Genomic DNA, 18,411 nt, shown 5'->3' on the forward strand with positions numbered 1-18,411 from the left:
ATCCATCCTTACGTACTCCTGTGGAACACATCTATTGCCCACACAGTTACATTGATTCCATCTATTCAATACCTCTCTCCCGCTCCCCTTAGGGCCCACAGTGAAGGTCAATCTTCATTGTTCCAAGGGCCATGTTCAGAGATATTTGCAACAGTGTTGAGGGCTTGACATGCACAACTGCCCTTAATACATTGGGAGCCACCATTTCTCTCGAGAGATACAATTCCCTCTATTTGAGAACATCAGTCCTCCCCAGGATGTGGGTATACCTTCACTCTCATTATATGGGTCTCTATCCAATGATATAACCCCCTATGGCAAAATGAGCACTCACATTCCCTAGGAGCCTGTCCTATGTCGGATTATCCTGTTTAAGCATCCTAAACAGGTTTCACAGCATTATACTCTCAGCCACATACCTGACAATCTCCTATGTTCTTATGTCCCCAACCCTCCCCTCAATTTCTTAGGCAATATTACCAATCCTCCCATCCCTAGCCCCCTTCAAGCCTGCACAGCCCCACGCAAAGGTAAACCTTTCCCCCCATTTTATCCCTTCCTTGTACCTCCAGCTTATCATAGATTTCACCCATGTAAGTGTCAGCTTACATCTTTCCTCTACCAACCCCTCTTCCCCCCATTTCCTTTCAGCTTATCATCCAGTCTTTACCTCTCTGAGGCAGCTTGGTTTACTTCTTTCATATCATTGAGGTCAGGTAGTATTTGTCCTTCAATGCCTGGGTTGCTTCACTCAACATGAGGTTCTCGAGATTCACCCATATTATCACGTGTTTTTGTAGTGTATTCGTTGTTAAAGATGAGTCCATTGTATGTATATACCACATTTTATTTATCCATTCATCTGTTGATGGGCATTTGGGTTGATTCCAACTTCTGGCAATAGTGAACAATGCTGCTATGAACATTGGTATGCATATATTGGTTTGTGTCCTTGTTTTCAGTCCTACTGGGTATATACCCAGCAGTGGAATTGATGGGTCATATGGCAAGTCTATATCTAGTTTTTTGAGAAACCGCCAAACTGTTCTCCAGAATGGCTGGATCCTTGTGCATTCCCGGGAGCAGTGGATGAGTGTTCCCATTCCTCCATATCCTCTCCAGCACTTGTAGTCTTCTGTTTTTTTCATAGCTGCCAATCTTATGGGAAAATGGTATCTCATTGTAGTTAGATTTTCATTTCTGTAATACCTAGAGATTTGGAGCATTTTTTCATGTGCTTTTTATCCATTTGTATATATTTTTGAAGAAATGTCTCTTTAATCTTTTTCCCATTTTTAAAATGGGTTCTTTGTCTTTCTATTTTCAAGATATAGGAGTTCTTTAAATATGCAGGTTATAAGTCTCCTAATCAGATATATGGTTACCAAAAATTTTCTCCTATTCTGTAGGCCCTCTTTTCACTTTCTTTTTTTTTTTTAATTGATTTTGTAAAAATATTACATTAAAGAAATATGAGGTCCCATTCGACCCCACCACCCCCACCGCACCCCTCCCCCCCCCAGCAACACTCACTCCCATCATCATGACACTTCCATTGCATTGGTAAGTACATCTCTGGGTATCTCTGCACCTCATGGTCATTGGTCCACATCATGGCCCACACTCTCCCCCATTCCATCCAGTGAGCCCTGGGAGGATTAACAATGTCCAGTGACTGCCCCTGAAGCACCATCCAGGGCAACTCCAAGTCCCAAAGGCGCCTCCACATCTCATCTCTTCCGGCCATTCCCCATACCCATCAGCCACCATGTCCACTTTTCCCACTCCAATGCCACCTTTTCTCTGAGGTCCTTGGATTGGTTGTGTCCGTTGCACCTCTATGTCAAGAGGAGGCTCAGATTTCACATGGTTACTGGATGCAATCCTCCTGCTTTCAGTTGTAGGCACTCTAGGCTCCATGGTGTGGTGGTTGTCCTTCTTCACTTTCTTGACAAACTCCTTTGAGGGGCAGAAGGCTTCAATTTTGAGGAAGTCCCGTTTATCTATTTGTTCTTTTGCTGCTCGTGCTTTCGTTGTGAAGTTCATGAAGCCATTTCCTATTACAAGGTCCAGGAGATGCTTCCCAAAACTGCTTTCCAAAGTCTTTATGGTCTTGGGTCTCATATCTAGGTCTTTGATCCATCTTGAATTGATTTTTGTATAAGGTGTGAGTTGGTAATCCTTTTTCATTCTTTTGCATATGGATATCCAGTTCTCCAGGCACCATTTGTTGAATAGGCCATTCTCTCCAGCTTGAGAGGGTTTGGTAACTTTATCGAATATTATATGACTATATATATGAGGATCTATATTAGAACTCTCAATTCGGTTCCATTGATCTGTGTGTTTCTCCTTGTGCCAATACCATGCTGTTTTCACTACTGTAGCTTTGTAGTATGTTTTGAAGTCAGGTAATGTGATTCTTCCAATTTCGTTTTTCTTTTTCAATATGTCATTGGCAATTCAGGCCCTCTTTCCTTTCCAAATAAATTTCATAGCTAGTTTTTCTAGTTCCTTAAAGAATGCTGTGTTCATTTTTATTGGGATTGCCTTGAATGTGTAGATCAGTTTTCATAGGATAGACATCATAATAATATTTAGTCTTCCTATCCATGAACAGGGAATATTATTCCATTTATTTAGGTCTTCTTTGAATTCCCTGAACAGTCTTGTGTAGTTCTCTGTGTATAAGTTTTTTACATCTTTAGTTAAATTTATTCCTAGGTGTTTGATTTTTTAATTGACTATTGTCAATGGTATTTGTTTCTTGATTTCCTCCTAAGCATGTTCGTTATTGGTGTACAGAAATGCTATGGATGTTTTTGCATTGATCTCATAACCTGGGACTTTACTAAACTCATTTATGAGTTCTAGAAGCTTTGTTGTAGACCTCTCAGGGTTTTCTATGTATAGGATCATGTCATCCACAAATAATGAAATTTTGACTTTTTCCTTTCCAATTTTAATGCTTTTTGTATCTGGTTCTTGACTCAGTGCTCAAGCAAGTACTTCTAAAACAATGTAAATAGAAGAGATGATAGTGGGCATCCTTGTCTTGTTCCTATCTTAAAAGGACAGATTTTAGGATTTCACCATTGTAAACGAGTTGGCTGTGGGTTTTTCATATATATTCTTTATCATTTCCAGAAAATTTCCTTGCAGTGTTTTCATCAAGAAAGTGTACTGTATTTTGTCAAATGCTTTTTCTGCATCTATAGATATAATCATGTGATTTTTTCCTTCAATCTGTTTTTATGGTATATTACATTGATTGATTTTCTTATGTTGAACCATCCTTGCATACCTGGAATAAATCCTACTTGGTCACGGTGTATAATTCGTTTAATGTGTTGTTGAATACGGTTAGCAAGTATTTTGTTGAGAATTTTTGCGTCTAGGTTCATTAGAGAAATTGATCTGTAATTTTCCTTTCTTGTAGTGTCTTTGTTTAGCTTAGGTACTAGGGTAATGTTGGCATTATAGAATGAGTTAGGTAATGTTCCTTCTGTTTCAATTTTTTGGAAGAGTTACAGCAAGACTGGGTTAGTTCTTTCTGGAATGTTTTGTAGAATTCACCTGTAAAGCCATATGTCCCTGGACCCTTCTTAGTTGGGAGATTTTTAATGACTGATTCTATCTCTTTACTTGTGATTGGTTTGTTGAGATCGTCAATTTCTTCTTTCATCAATACAGGCTGCTTATTTCTTTCTAGGAATTTGTCCATTTCCTTTGAATTGTCATTTTTGTAGAAATATAGTTTTTCCAAGTATCCTCTTATGATAGTCATAATTTCTGTGGGGTCAGTGGTTATATCTCGTTTCTCATTTCTTATTTTGTGTATTTGCATCTTCTCTCTTTTTTTCTTTGTTGGTCTAAGGGTTTGTCAATTTTATTGATCGCAAAGAACCAGCTCTTGGTTTTATTTATCTTTTCAAATGCATTTTATTTTCTATTTCATTTAGTTCTTCTCTTATCTTTTTTTCTTTCTTTCTTTCTTCTTCCTGTGGGGTTACTTTGTTGTTTTTTTTAACTAATTCCTCTAAATGTACCGTTGGTTCTTCAATTTTTGTTTTTTTTTTTTAATGTATGAATTTATGGCTATAAATTTCCCTCTCAGTACTGCTTTTGCTGCGTCCCATAAGTTTTGGTATGTTCTGTTATCATTTTCATTAGTTTCAAGGTACTTAGTAAGTTCTTATGAGATTTCCTCTTTGACCCACTGTTTTTCTAAGAGTGTGCTGTTTAATTTCCATATCTTGGTGTGAAATCTGGGCCTCTGGCCCTTGCAGATTTCCAGCTTCGCTCCACTGTGGTCAGAGACATTATTTTGTATGATTTCAATCTTTCTGAATTTATTGAGCCTTTCTTTGTGGGCTAGCGTATGGTCTATCTTGGAGAATGATCCACATGCACTTGAGAAAAATGTATATACTGCTGTATTTGGGTGTAATGATCTGTATATGTCTAATAGGTCCAGCTCCTCTAATATACTGTCCAAATTTTTTCTTTCTTTATTGATTCTCTTTTGAGATATTCTGTCCTAAGGTGATAGTGGTGTATTAAAGTCTCCCATTATGATTTGAGAGGCATCTATTCTTTCACTTAGTTTTACCAGTGTTGGCCTCACATATTTGGAGGCACCCTTGTTAGGAGCATAAATATTTATGATTGTTCGTTCTTCTTGACAGATTGTTCCTTTCACTAATATGTAGTATCCATCTTTGTCTCTCAAAATCGTTTCACCTTTCAAGCCTATTTTGTCTGATATTAAGGTGGCAACTCCTGCCTTTTTTTGGTTATTGTTTGCATGTAAGATTGTTTTCCAGCCATTTACTTTAAAACTCCTTGAATTCCTGGGTCTAAGATGTGTTTCTTGTAGACAGCACATACGTGGGTCATATTTCCTTATCCAATCTTCCAGTCTGAATCTTTTGACAGGTGTGTTTAATCCACTGACATTCAGTGTCAGTACTTGCAAGGAACTATATTTATGTTAGCCATATTTTGTTTGGACTTGTGTTTGTCATATTTTGTTGATTTATTTCCGTCTCTTTTTGTCTTTTTTATTGCTCTTATACCCTCCTCCAACTCTGCCTCTCCTGTTTTTTTCTCTCGTCCTGCACAACTCCCTTTAGTATTTCTTGAAGGACAGAGTTCTTATTGCCATACTCTTTTAATTTCTGTTTATCTGTGAATATTTTGAACTCTCCATCATTTTTGAATGCTAGCTTAGTTGGGTAGAGAATTCTTGGTTGGAAATTTATTGTAGTACCTTGACTATATCATACCACTGCCTTCTTGCCTCCATGGTTTAAGAGGAGAAATCAGCACTTCATCTTATGGAGCCTCCCTTGTATGTGATGGTTCTCTTTTCTCTTGCTGCTTTTAGAATTTTCTCTTTCTCATGAGCATTGGATAATTTGACAAGTATATGTCTTGGTGGGCCTGTTGGGATTTATGGTGTTTGGGGTGCCTTGTGCTTCCTGGACATGTACCATCCATCTCTCTCAGTAGATTTGGGAAGTTTTCAGCCATTATTTCCTCCAACACCCTTTCCAGGCACACTTTGAACTCTTATCCACATAAACTCATTTGCATTTACCCTTTCCGCCTTTTCTTCAATGACTTTTTCAAGTTGAACTACTAGGTGCCTGGTAGCAGCCCCTTCTTGCCAGGGAGCCTCATCCCTGGGAGTCATGTCCCATGCCAGGGGCAACATAGTGCATTTCTATGCTGACATGGCTTAGAGGACACACTTGAGCAACAAGGAGGTTCTCAGGTGATATCCCTTAGGCAGCCTATAATACTAGGATAAGTTTCAATTTCAAAAGTAAAGATTGCTAAGTATAGTCATCAATATCAAGGGTCCATCAATGGTCCATCCTCCTTCAATAGTCACTGTCCCTGTACTTGGGGGATTCTTGCTATCCATTAGGGAATGTGGCAGAGCTCCCCAGGATGGGAATTCTATATTCTATTGTTTATTGTGTCAATCTCCACACACCGTGACAACACCCCATGAATATTTCACCTCATGCAAATGCCTTATACGTATGCCCCAGGTGAACTTCTTCCCATGCATCCCCCAACACTGACACCCCACACCAATGATCCCCCCCTTCCACAGCTGTAACCTGTCTGGGATCCAGAATTTCTTCAAAACGAAGTCAACAAAATAACCAAATACATTTAATAAGAAAATGAAGTAATCAAACTATTAAAACTAAGAAAGTTAAAAAATTTTTTACATTTTGAAATAAAAAATTAAATTTAAAAAATTCCATTATGTCTTTCATCACTATAAGATTTACTGTCCTGTAAGCAAAGTGACATTTTTTCCATTGCTTTCCCCAGTGTATTATTTTTTCTTCTTAAAGAAGTTTTAGGTTATAGTAAAGTCATGTAGAGAATACAGCGCATTCCCATATATCCAACATCCTCTTCCTTTTCCTGTTTCCCCTATTAATTACATTTTACATGTAGATGGTGAATTTCTTAGAGATGAGGTACAAATATTGAAGCATTCCTGCTAACAGTGGTCAATGATTCACATTATGCTTACAAGTTGGACCACGCACTTTTTAAAATTTTGATGAATTCTTACACATCCTGACCCATCATTGTAAGATAAAGTAAAAATATTCCAATGCCCCATGTTCCATCTATTGTATTCTTCCTCCCGCTTTCCTCAGGAGTCACGGGAACCACCAAGCTTCACTCCTTGAAGAACAAGATTCATAATTACTTATGGTAACATTGAAGGCTTGACATACTGGCCTGTCCTCACCTATTAGGCTCTGTCTTCTCTCTCTAAAGACTCCCACCCTTCTATTTAAGAACATAGCAGCACTCCCTAGGATGGGAGTCCATCACCTTCCCATTCATTGTGGGTCTCCACACACTGAAACAGCCCACGATGACAGGATGAGCACTCACACACTCCCCACAAGCCTGCCAAGGTGCACCCGCTCCTGCATCGCCCCCTCATCAAACACCCTAAACCAGTACAACTCCACTGCTGCAAAGGCCAAAAGAACATACCTAATGTTCTAGTTTCTACTGCAAAACCCCAGCGATCATCTACTCCCTCCCCCAAAACTCCCCCCAGTTCCATGGACAGTGCAACCCCCCACCCTACCGCCCTCACAGACGACCACCACCCATCCCAATACCATCACTACATCACTGTCATGTCCATCCAGTGCACAACTACACCCGTCTACTTACCACAGATTTTGCCGACATGGACATTGGCTCACAGCCCTTTATGCCATTTCTGAGAGACACTTAAATTAGACACCCTTGTCTGATTCATTCAAAATTGGGAAAGGATTAAAATAAAGTGGATGTTTATTGACAAAACAGCTGTGTTTCATGGACAGGACACTGACCTTGGAGTTTCCACTCCCAGGTGTGAATCCAGCTCTAAGTTATTAATTTGTGAGATGAGGGATGAAACGGGGTCCCTGTTATGGGACGACCGGGGTCCCTGTTGCGGGACGAGTGGGGTCCCGTTGTGGGACGAGTGGGGTCCCTGTTGCGGGACGAGTGGGGTCCTGTTGTGGGACGAGCGGGGTCCCTGTTAAGGGACGAGTGGGGTCCCGTTGTGGGACTGAGGGGTCCCTGGCATGGGGAAGAAAGCCTCGTACAGCCACTAAGGCTTCTCTCGGGGGCTCCGAAGGCGTGGAGGGCTCACGACCCAGGAAGGAGTCGCGGAGACAGGCTGATGGCACAAGTCTGGTCCATTGCGGAAGGGGATGCAGATTTATAGGATTGGGGAGTGGTGTGGTGGGTTCTGATTGGCTAGGGCAAATGCTGTTTCCATATAAGGCAATGTTCTGGCATTGGGCTAGTGATTGGCCAGTAGAGTATGTGCTAACTCTTGATAGGCTGACACTGTTACTAAGCTGATAGGTGGTTGTAAGCTGTTGCTGGGCAAACAGCGTACTAAGAGATTAGGTTTAAGGGAGGGGGAGGGGAAGTGAGAGCTGGGCTAGGCAGGAGATAGGAAGGGGGAGGGCAGTGCTGGCTAGCCGTTAGCAGCAAAGGCCTAGTCAGGTGTGGTCACCTTGTCTAGGCCCAGTGGGCAGAGGCGGTGTCACCTCTTGCCGCACTGTTTGCCACTGAGGCAAGCCGGGTGCCCCTCCTCCCACATCTCCCCCTTTGTTTTTAATATACCGGGGCTCTCAATGTTGGGGGGGGAGGAGCAGAGGTGAAGGCAAGGGTGGAGGTGCTCAGGCACGCGCTCCTGAGAGTTTTATTGGTGCCTCTTGATCATAGCGGGTCGGTATAATCCCCCGACATGGAAGGAGAAAGCCATCCAGCGATTCTCCCAGACCGCTGTGGATCGTATGAGGTCGCCAAGGTTCAGGAGCAGCAATGCAGAGTGAAAAGATAGGGGTGAGAAGAGAGGAGGGGGGGGGCGCCAGGTTATGGAGTGAGGCGGCGGAGGTTCTTGGGGCCCTTACCCTCGGAGCGGTGCAGTGGTGGGGTTGCTTTGGCCCCACGTTGTGCTGTGGTGGGGTTGCTTTGGCCCCACGTTGGGCGCCAGTGTGCGGGGGAATCTCTTCCTGACGGGGGCAGCTGGAGGGGTCAGGAGAGCCGCACTTCAGCGGGGTTCGAGGTCGCGGCAGACAACCTCGGGGGCTCTCAGGTGTGGAGGACGCACGGCGGGGGGAAGGAAGGAGCCGCGGAGACCAGGTCTGTGTGCAAGTCCGATTTATTGAAGAAGTACAGTGGGTTATATAGGAGGTGAGGAGGGTGGGGGGGGTGAACGGGTCGGTAGGGGATTGGCGGAAGCATGGGCGGACTTGTGGTTGGCTGCTGTAAGCAGTTACTAGGGACGGGGGCAGATATCAGGTTAGCTCTGGACGGTTGGCGAAGGAAGTGGGTAGCAATCAGAGGCGGGAGTCTGCTATCTGAGCTACTAGGGCAACTGTCTGAGGAGATAGGCCAACAGTGAGATGTCAGGCAAGACATTGAACTTTTTAAAAAAAAAGACTTACTTATTTATTAATTCCTACCCCCCCCTTTTGACGTGTTTTTGGCTATGTGTTCTCTGTTTCTATTTGCTGCGCAACTTTTCTATATTTGCTTGTCTCCCTTTGTTGTGTCATCTTGCTGTGTCAGCTCTCCACGATGTGCAGGGAAACCTCCCTTACCAAGGAGGCCCAGGACATGAACTCAGGGTCCCCCATATGGCAGGTGGGAGCCCAACTGATTGAGCCACAGCTCCTTCCCTGCAATGCACTTTTTTTTAAAAACTGATTTATTGAAATACATCACCCACACACAAACACACATGAACAGTAAGTGTATTGTAATAGTTGTGAAAGAAAGGAATAAACATATATAACATCAGACAGGACTTCCATGACTCACCTACCACCAATAACATATTCTTGTCAAACCTTTTAAACTAATGATTCAAGAGCATAGTCAAAATATTACTATTAACCAAAGTGTTTTCCCCCAAGCCTCCCTATTATTATCTTCATATCATATATATATGAACATACATAAACAATCTGAGGAACATGGAGGCTCTCAGAGGTAACTCTTAGGCACCCTGCAGTTCTATGCCCAGTTGAAACTTCATGCACACAGGCTCATTATCATAGTCCTCAGTATCAAGGGCCCATCATTGGGCCATCCTTCCTCACTAGTGTTTGCCCACTTAGGTCCTACAGTTATGACAGATGGCTCTGGAGTTCACTGCCTTGCCAGTGGGCCCTACTCTGGAACTTGTGATGGAGTTGGACTCAGATGTGATCTCGCTACATATCCCTCTTCTGTCACTTTTACTGAACCTGAGGTTGGTGCTGGGATAGGTGTATGCTCAGGAGACTTGAATTTCTGGGCTGTCCGTGTGCCAGCTGGGCCCAGAACCTAAGTAGAATTGCAATACCTACTCTCTGGTTCGTTGGACTTACCCAGGTTAATTAACAGGGAGGTGAGGATGGTCAAACACCACACCAGGGAATTGAGAAAGTCTTCAACTGCAAGCAGGAGAATCCCATCCATTGGTCACGGGGGATCTAAGCCCCATCTCGATTTATAGGTGGAATGGACATCGCCATCCCAGAGTCCTCAGGATGGAGGAATAAAATATGAATTAGGATGGACTTACTGGTATTCTACTATAAAATTATTGTGACTCTAGCAATGGAAGAAACTATGTCATTGATGTGGAGACGGTGGACATGGGAGTTGCTGAAGGCAGGAAGAGGGAAAAAGACGTGTGATGGGGGGACATTTTCAGGACTTGGATGTGTCTTGAATGAAACTGCATGAACAGATGCGGGACATTATATATCCTGTCATAACCCAATGAATGGATGGAGAGACAGTGTAAACTACAATGTAAACGATAATCCATGCTGTGTAGCAGCGCTTGAACATGTATTCATCAAATGCAATGAATATGCCACACTGATGAAAGACGTTGTTGATATGGGAGGAGTTGGGGGGTAGGTAGTGGGGTATATGGGAACCTCTTCTATTCTTTAATGTAACATTTTGTGTAATCTCTGAATCTTTAAAAAAAAGACACTGACTTAAAAATAACACCCAGAACACAAAAGAAAGAAAAGCAACACAATTAAAAATGGGCAAAGGACATGAATAGTTAAGTCTCCGGAGGACATAACAATTACCAATGATGACATGAAAAGCTATTCAAAGACATTATTCATTAGGGAAATTCAAATGAAAACAACTTATATACTACAATAGCCAAAATAAAACCATGAAAGGAAAAGAATACGTGCTAGAATGTGAATAAATAAGAGCGCTGATACATTGCTTGTTAACCAAGAGCTTCCATACCCTCTAGCCCCTTCCTTGTTCTAGTCAAGTCAAGTTCCCTGAGCAAGGTGACAGTATCTTTGTCTCCCAGGTCCCTTGGAGAACATGTTAGAGGAGCTTCTGACTGACAGGGTAGATCAAGGGCCATATCTAATGCCAAGATAAAGTCACCTGTTTTTCTCTAAAATAGATATGTTCCTTTCTTGCATTCATTCTTGTTCAATTGAGTACAGACAAGAAAACACGACCATGTACACTACAGATGCCAGCTGCCATTCTGGGGGAGGAGACATATCGAAGAGGGGATTCCTAATAAAGGACACCTGATAAAACAAGCAGCCTCAGCTTATAAGCTGTATGGTAGGGAGCCTTTTCCTATGAAGCAATTTTTCCTCTTTGAATTAAGGCACTCGTAATTGCCACCAAATGGACAGGAACAGCTCATGTAGGTACCCTCCAAAATTTTCTTCGGTCTTTGAATTTAGTGCTATATCTAAAATCACCAAGATTTGGTTTTCTAAATTCACCAAGATCTGAGCAAACACTGTACAGCATGACTCTCACAGAGTTTTATTTTCTCTAATTGCAGGGGGCTTCAAGAGCAAGCTAAGAGAGTACATATTATGGAATCACTCAGCTTTGAGGGGAAAAAAGTAGATGATTTCAAAACCACAGTATTTGAGTTGCCTGGAATTGAATCCAATCCACCAAAATGGTTGCTTTTCATCAAGGAGAAATTCCTAGAGAACATATGGCAAATGCATGGTCAGCATATGTGGATCCATGTGGTTGAAAAGATCTGGAAGATGTAAAAACAACAATGGCAATTTTGGAAATTTACGAGATATTTTACAGAACACACAGAAGGCACCACGGGACACTGTTGTTGAATTTTTAAAAAGTAGAAACATAACATTCGTACATAAACATACATCAACAATAAATTTATAATAGGGGAAGGGGACTTGGCCCAACAGATAGGGCATCCACCTACCACATGGGGGCTCTGCAGTTCAAACCCAGGGCCTCCTTGACCCGTGTGGACCTGGCCCATGTGCAGTGCTGATGCGTGCAAGGAGTGCCCTGCCACGCAGGGGTGTCCCCTGCGAAGGGGAGCCTTATGCGCGAGGAGTGCGCCCTGTAAGGAGAGCCACTGAGCGCGAAAGAAAGTGCAGACTGCACAAGAATGTTGCAGCACACACGAGCGCAACAAAAAGAAATGCAGATTCCCGCTGCTGCTCACAAGGATAGAAGCAGTCACAGAAGAACACACAGTGAATAGACACAGAGAGCCGACAACTGGGGTGGGGAGGGTAGAGAAATAAAAAGAAAAATGTGTAATAGTTCTGAACTTAGGAAACAAACATACATAACATCAAATAAACATATATATCATCTCACCCTACCACCAATAACTAGCATTGTTTTTAAACCTTTTTGACTAATGATTAAAGAGCATTGTCAAAATATTACTAATAAACAAAGTATTTTTCCCCTAACCATCCAATGATTATCATCTTTATATCATTTATATATGAACATACATAAACAATTAAGTATATAGATAAAGTTGTGAACCTACAAACCAAACACGCATAACATCCTACAGGGGTCCCATACATCGACCCTCCACCTTAAGACGTTTCTTACAAACTATGAAAGAACACTGTCAAAAATCTTACTACTAATCATAGTTCTTCTCTTGCATTTGGTCTGTTTTTCCTCCAACCCACCCTATCATTTTTTAAATATGTATATATATTTTTAATAACAAAAGTTATACTTATAAAACAATCACGTACATGCGCAAAACTCCCAAACAACACTCCTCCATCAACACACCACAATGTGCTGTGTCATCTGCTACAGGTAAAATAATATCATCTGATTATTGCCATGTCCATAGTGTACATTTGCCTCACATTTTCCATACTGCCTCAGTATCAACATAGTACATCTTTTGCATAGATTCAAGAATAATATACTATTGCCACAGTCCAGAGGTCACTGCAGCTGTATTTTTCCCATGCTTCTCCACATTCCCAAAACCCTGCAGTACTGACTTACATTTGTTCGAGCTCACAAAGGACACTCGTGCATCTGTACCATCAACCACAATTCCACATAATTGGACTACCATTTTCAGTCACATCCCATTTTATAAACTAGCTGTTACTCACTGTGTGTTACCATCAACTCTATACATTTCCACAATATTACAGTAAAGCTAATTAAAACATCTACATACATTAAACATCAGTACTCCACTCAGTCCTTCTCTTATCTCATTTAAGAATCCACCACCTTCCACCAGGTCTTGAAGATATTTTCCCATTTTGGGGAAGTGGTGCTTTCAATTCCAGCCTCGGGACAGCTCCTCAGGCGGGCTGTGCCACCAGAGGAGGATGGGCCCCGGTCTCCTGGGCGTGGAGCCTCTACTTACGAGTCTTCTCTGCAGATGGGCATCTCCTGCTTCCACTCCTTCAAGGATGATGCAGGATGCTCTTCTGGCCTCCTGGAGCCTTCCAACACGTGCTTCATCTAGCTCCAGAGAGCTCTGGGTGTTTGCTAACTGCCCTGTAGCAGCAGCTGCCATTAGGAGCTTCTTCTTACACCGCCAACTTGCTGTATAGTTCTCATTGAATTTTAATTCCATTTCTACACTAATTATCACAAGTTAGTTTACGTTGCCATTAACTACAAAAACAAGCACTCTAATTCACATTTCCTTCCTCCTACTGTCTTTGCTATTCTTCTTATAGTAAGAAAGATGGCCAGACCAGCAGCTCACACTGAACTTGTTAATCCACAAACTCCAAACACTCTACCCATCTGTCCAAAGCCAGAATATTCCAAGTAATACATGGTTAAAATGCCAATGTGCTCGGAGATACTCTGTGTCCTCCCAGCTCCCAAGGAATAAATGATGGTTGAGGTTCTCAATGACTAAGAAGATGAGGTGGCACCATCTAATGTTGCGGTGGTGCTGCTATTCCATTTTACGATACAAATTTTACCTTGTTTCTTTATCTTTCCAGTGATTTCATATAAAGAGACCTAAGCATATACCTGTATTTGATATTAACAAGTTTGTAGGAGAAGAAAGTGTCGAATGGGGTCCTATTCAAACTGACCCCTTTTGAAAATGAGATTCTCAAGAGGCAGCAGCAGATTATTAACTATATGGTAGGGGTCATTACCTCAGCAACAATTTTCCCTCCATCTATTAAGAATTTTGTAATTGCAAAGCAAAATGGGCTTGAGGGATGTATGTCCAAGCAAAGCCTGTGCCCTTCCACAGATGTCCCGATACTTCCTTATGGGGCCTTTGACTTAACCACCATTTCCCACCTATTCTTCTAAAGCACCAAGAGAACACAGGACCTGAGCAAACACTACACAGCATGATCTGATACAGAGTTTTCATTTCTGTAATTGGGCATGACTCTAAAAGCAAGCAAAAACAGTGCATATTCTGGAATCACTCACTTTTGAGGAAAAATCTGTATAAGAAGATCAGAGACTGACTGCTGGCTTTGTCTGAAGAATCATTCTGGTTCCATATGCTAGAAGAAACAAGAATTGGGGTTTGGTTAGAGAAACTGATATTCCAGGTAAAGAACTACCGTTCTTATAAGCATCGGTGGTCCCGTAAGCTGGCATGGATTCTGGGTACAGGGACTGGGGACTGTCTATGTGCAAGCCTGTGGGGGTGCTTGTGAATGTGGGGTCAAGGCAGGGGGTGTGAGTGAGAGGGGCAGTGGGTGGCATATCCTGGAATACACTTCCTAGCCTCCACATTTCACCCAAATCCAAAATTCCAGGATTAGGAATGAAACTGAACTGGCTCCCATTACAGAGAAAGTGCTGTCCAGCTGCCCCTCAGCACTGCCCAAGGCCTGGCAGGGTTTCTGCAGGACTTGGGGAAGGGGCGACTGACTGGCCTGTTTCACACCCTGGCTCTCCCCCTCTGCTGACCTGCTCTCCTGGAATGAACCAGGCCCACCACAGCGTCTCTGGACCACAGGGCCCAGGGCTCCCTGCTCCTCTCAGAACCCACAGCTCCAGCCAGACACGGCTGCCCTGTCCCCCAAGCTCTACTCATGCCCCTCCCTGACAACGTTCCTCAGGCCACTGCGGGTTTTCCTGCACTGGGTCACGTGGACACGCATAAATCTTTTCTCCCCTCCCTCCCCCAGCTGTCAACACTGTTCCAGAACAAGTCTGATTCTAGAAATTATCCTGTACTAGGGTCAAATAAAGAGATTTGGGAAGTAAAAAGAGATGAAGAGAAAGAAGAGGAAATGTGGAAATCAGAAGAAGAGAAGAAGGGAAACAAGTGCACATGGAATCCACGGCTTTCCTAGCTTTCTTTTTGGCATTTCAGGAAATTCAGGAATACTGAAGGGAACACAACGGAAGCTGCAATTAATATTTTATGTGACCATGCAAGTGAAGAAAAGAACTAGCTGATGAAAATAGACACAGGAAGTAAAGGGTGTCCTGAGAACTACACAGGGAACAGAGACCCTTTCCATACAAGCCCCTGGGGTGCTTGGCCATCCACCCAATGGCTCCTTAATTTGGAGAAGTGGGCTGGCAGGTGTCTCTAGGGTCAACATGGACAGCTTCCTCCTCCATTCCTCTCTCTGCCTTCCCAGATTCCAGAACAAGTGTTTGTGTTGCAGATCCTAGTACTGACAGCTACAAAGACCACGCATGAACTGAGGGTCTTAGCTGGAACCTCAGAGGAGCTGGTGTTTGGAGACTGAAAGAAGACATAAAACCAAACAAATGGAGATGCCTCAGGACTGGACCCCTTATACACTTTCTCTAATCAACCAATTCAGTGAAAGTCAAGTTTTTACTACAATAGATTTAAAGTGAGTTTTAGAATAAGGATTTACTTTTAATATTAGGTATTATATTAAACAATATTTAACCCTCACTAGTTTTTTTCTTAATATTGATCAATAAAACAAACACATATACAGATAAGCACCCTAAAGAGAGACAGAGTTCCCTGGATTATCTGAAGTCTGTCTTCCTGGTGGCTTCCACCAAGGACACTCCCTCTCTCATAGAACCCTCATTTAGTCATAGCTGAACAAGCAATGGTAAATTTAATACTTAGCATCTGTCCTCAGGCCAATGTCTTTCTAAACACTTCCTTTATTGAACTCTGCTCACTCACATGGAAGGGAACAAGGGAACATTATGACCCATGACCCATGGTCTAAGTGTAATACTTGGTCTTCCATGCCTTTTACACGTGGACATGAGTTGTCATGGGTATAAAATTAATGACTCCATTTTCCATTCACACGATGCACGGTTTTCAAAACCTTGATGAGATTCTAATGTTCTTACTATTATGCCACTTGGTTTTTTCTAAATGCACAAAGGATTTCTATTTTTCTTTAAAGTCCATCTATTTGACTAGAATATATATTGCCATTATAATCATTCTCATTCAGTGCTCTGTTTGAGAGCAGCAAGAGACAAGCAATGCGTGACACATGAGGGATTTCCAGTAAGATTAAATGCAGATTTCTCATCAGAAACCATTCAGAAAAGAACAGAGTGCAATTATGTATGTAAGACACTGTAAGAGAAAAACTTCAAAATAAGAATTTCACATCTGGCAAGACTGTATTTCAAAATTGGGATGAATATAGAATATTCACAGATAAACAGAAATTGAGAGAGTTTATAACAAAGAGACTAGCTTTGCAGGAAATACTAAAGGGTGTGCTCCTGCGGAAAAAAACAAAAACAAACAAGAGAGAGAGGCTTGGAAGAGAGTCTACAAATGAAGATTGTATCAGTAAAAGTAACAGAGTATCAAAAGAGTGGTGAAAATAAAGGATGATAGATAAAACCACAATATTTAGGAATGAACATAACCAACATTGCAAAGCACGTGTATAAAGAAAACTACAACTCACTGTTAATTTCAAAAAGATGTAAATAATTGGAAGGACATTCCATGCTCACTGACTGGAACATTAATGTTATTAAATGCCAATTCTACTCTAGTCGATACACAGATTCAGTGCAATCTGATAAAAATTCCACCAGCATTTAAAAAATAAATGGAAAGCAGGATTACAAAATTTATTTGAAATGGGGAGGGGTCTTGAATAGTCATCACATCTTAAAAACGATAAGCAAAGTTGGACGACTCTCACTTCCATGCACTCTCACTCTGGATTTTAACTCATATTACCTATCTACAAGGGGAAAAAAACAGCATGGTGTTGGCATAAAAAAAGACACATAGACCAATGGAAACAACACGATGGTTTCAGAAACAGACCACCACATCTAGGGTCAAGAGATTTTTTACAAACCTGTCAAACACACCCAGCTCAGGCACAACTGTCCATTCAATAAATCTACATGGGAGATCTGTAGAGCCATACCCAAAAGAAATAAAAAGGACCCTGTAGCAGTTTGATATTATTCATAAATTTCAAAAAGAAATATTGGATTATGTTTGTAAACTTGTCTTTTCCTCTGGGTATATAGATTACACTGGATTCCCAGGTTTACTTGATTCAGTAAACTTAACCTACTTATGTCAGTAGGGCCTTGAGCACCAGCCCCATGGTGGGATGGGACTCTCCAATAAAAAGTATGGCAAGGACAGAATTGAGGGTTTTTGATGTTGCAGTTTTGATGCTGGAGTTTGATGCTGAAGTCTTAAGGTGGAGCCACAAGAAGGAAGCACAGAGAGGGAAGAGAAGCAAGCCCCAGGAAGGGAGGAACTCAGGAAGCCTGAGCCCTAGCAGATGTCGGCAGCCACCTTGCTCCATAACAAGTGAAAATACACTTTGGTGAGGGAAGCACCTTAACCTTTAGGGCCTGCTATCTGTAACCTCCTACCCCAAATAAATACACTTTCTAAAAACTAACCAATTTCTGGTATTTTGCATCAGCACCCCCTTGGCTGACTAATAAAGAATTTGTTCCTGAGGTGTGGGGAAGTTCTTTGGTAATTACCAAAATGCTGGAATGGTTTTAAAAAAGGGCAAGGGGTATTTTTTTAAGGAATTGTGAGATATTTGGAAGAAAAGACCTATAGTGCTTGAAGAGACTACTGATAGCAATATGGAGGCTAAAGAGACTTTTGATGATGCCTTAAAAGTAAATGATGAAATTATTATTGGAAACTGGAGGAAAGGCAATCCATGTTTTAAAGTTGCAGAGCACTTAGCAAGATTAACTCCTGGTATTTTATGGAAGGCAGAATTTGAAAATGCAAGCCTGGGCATTTAGCTGAAGAAAATTCCAAATGGAGCTGGAGAACGCAGCTTGGCGTCTGCATCCAGTTTACAGCAAAATGCTAGATGAGAGAGATACGCTGAGGACTGAACTGTCAGGAATAAAGAAAACAGAAACGAATTCCGGAACTTCCAAGCTTCTGGAGATGAAGATCCCTGATGAAAGTGCCCCACTGGAGGACTTAACTAAACTAGGAACTGGTAAATCAAGATTGAAGATATACTTATCTAGGAAAGACTTGTGGGAAGACTTACTGTCTGTAGGCATGTACCCCTGCTTCCTACATGCTAAAACAACAAGGTTTATGAGAGAGCTGTA

General features: G+C 41.9%; 1 long non-coding RNA gene across 3 annotated transcripts in view; it reads right to left on the reverse strand.

The window, feature by feature from the left end:
* The window catches only part of LOC131280547 (uncharacterized), a 91,640-nt gene that overhangs the window by 25,957 nt on the left and 47,272 nt on the right, over positions 1 to 18,411 (reverse strand). For 2 of the 3 annotated variants that reach the window (XR_009188156.1, XR_009188158.1), the window contains exon 3: positions 14,296 to 14,372. This is a non-coding gene — a long non-coding RNA (uncharacterized lncRNA). Of the gene's footprint in view, positions 1 to 11,177; positions 11,606 to 14,295; positions 14,373 to 18,411 lie in introns of those variants that run through there. The other variant, XR_009188157.1, reaches the window with a different exon arrangement.

The sequence above is a fragment of the Dasypus novemcinctus genome, chromosome 12 (assembly GCF_030445035.2).
Source record: "Dasypus novemcinctus isolate mDasNov1 chromosome 12, mDasNov1.1.hap2, whole genome shotgun sequence".
In the NCBI taxonomy this organism is placed as follows: Eukaryota; Metazoa; Chordata; class Mammalia; order Cingulata; family Dasypodidae; genus Dasypus; species Dasypus novemcinctus.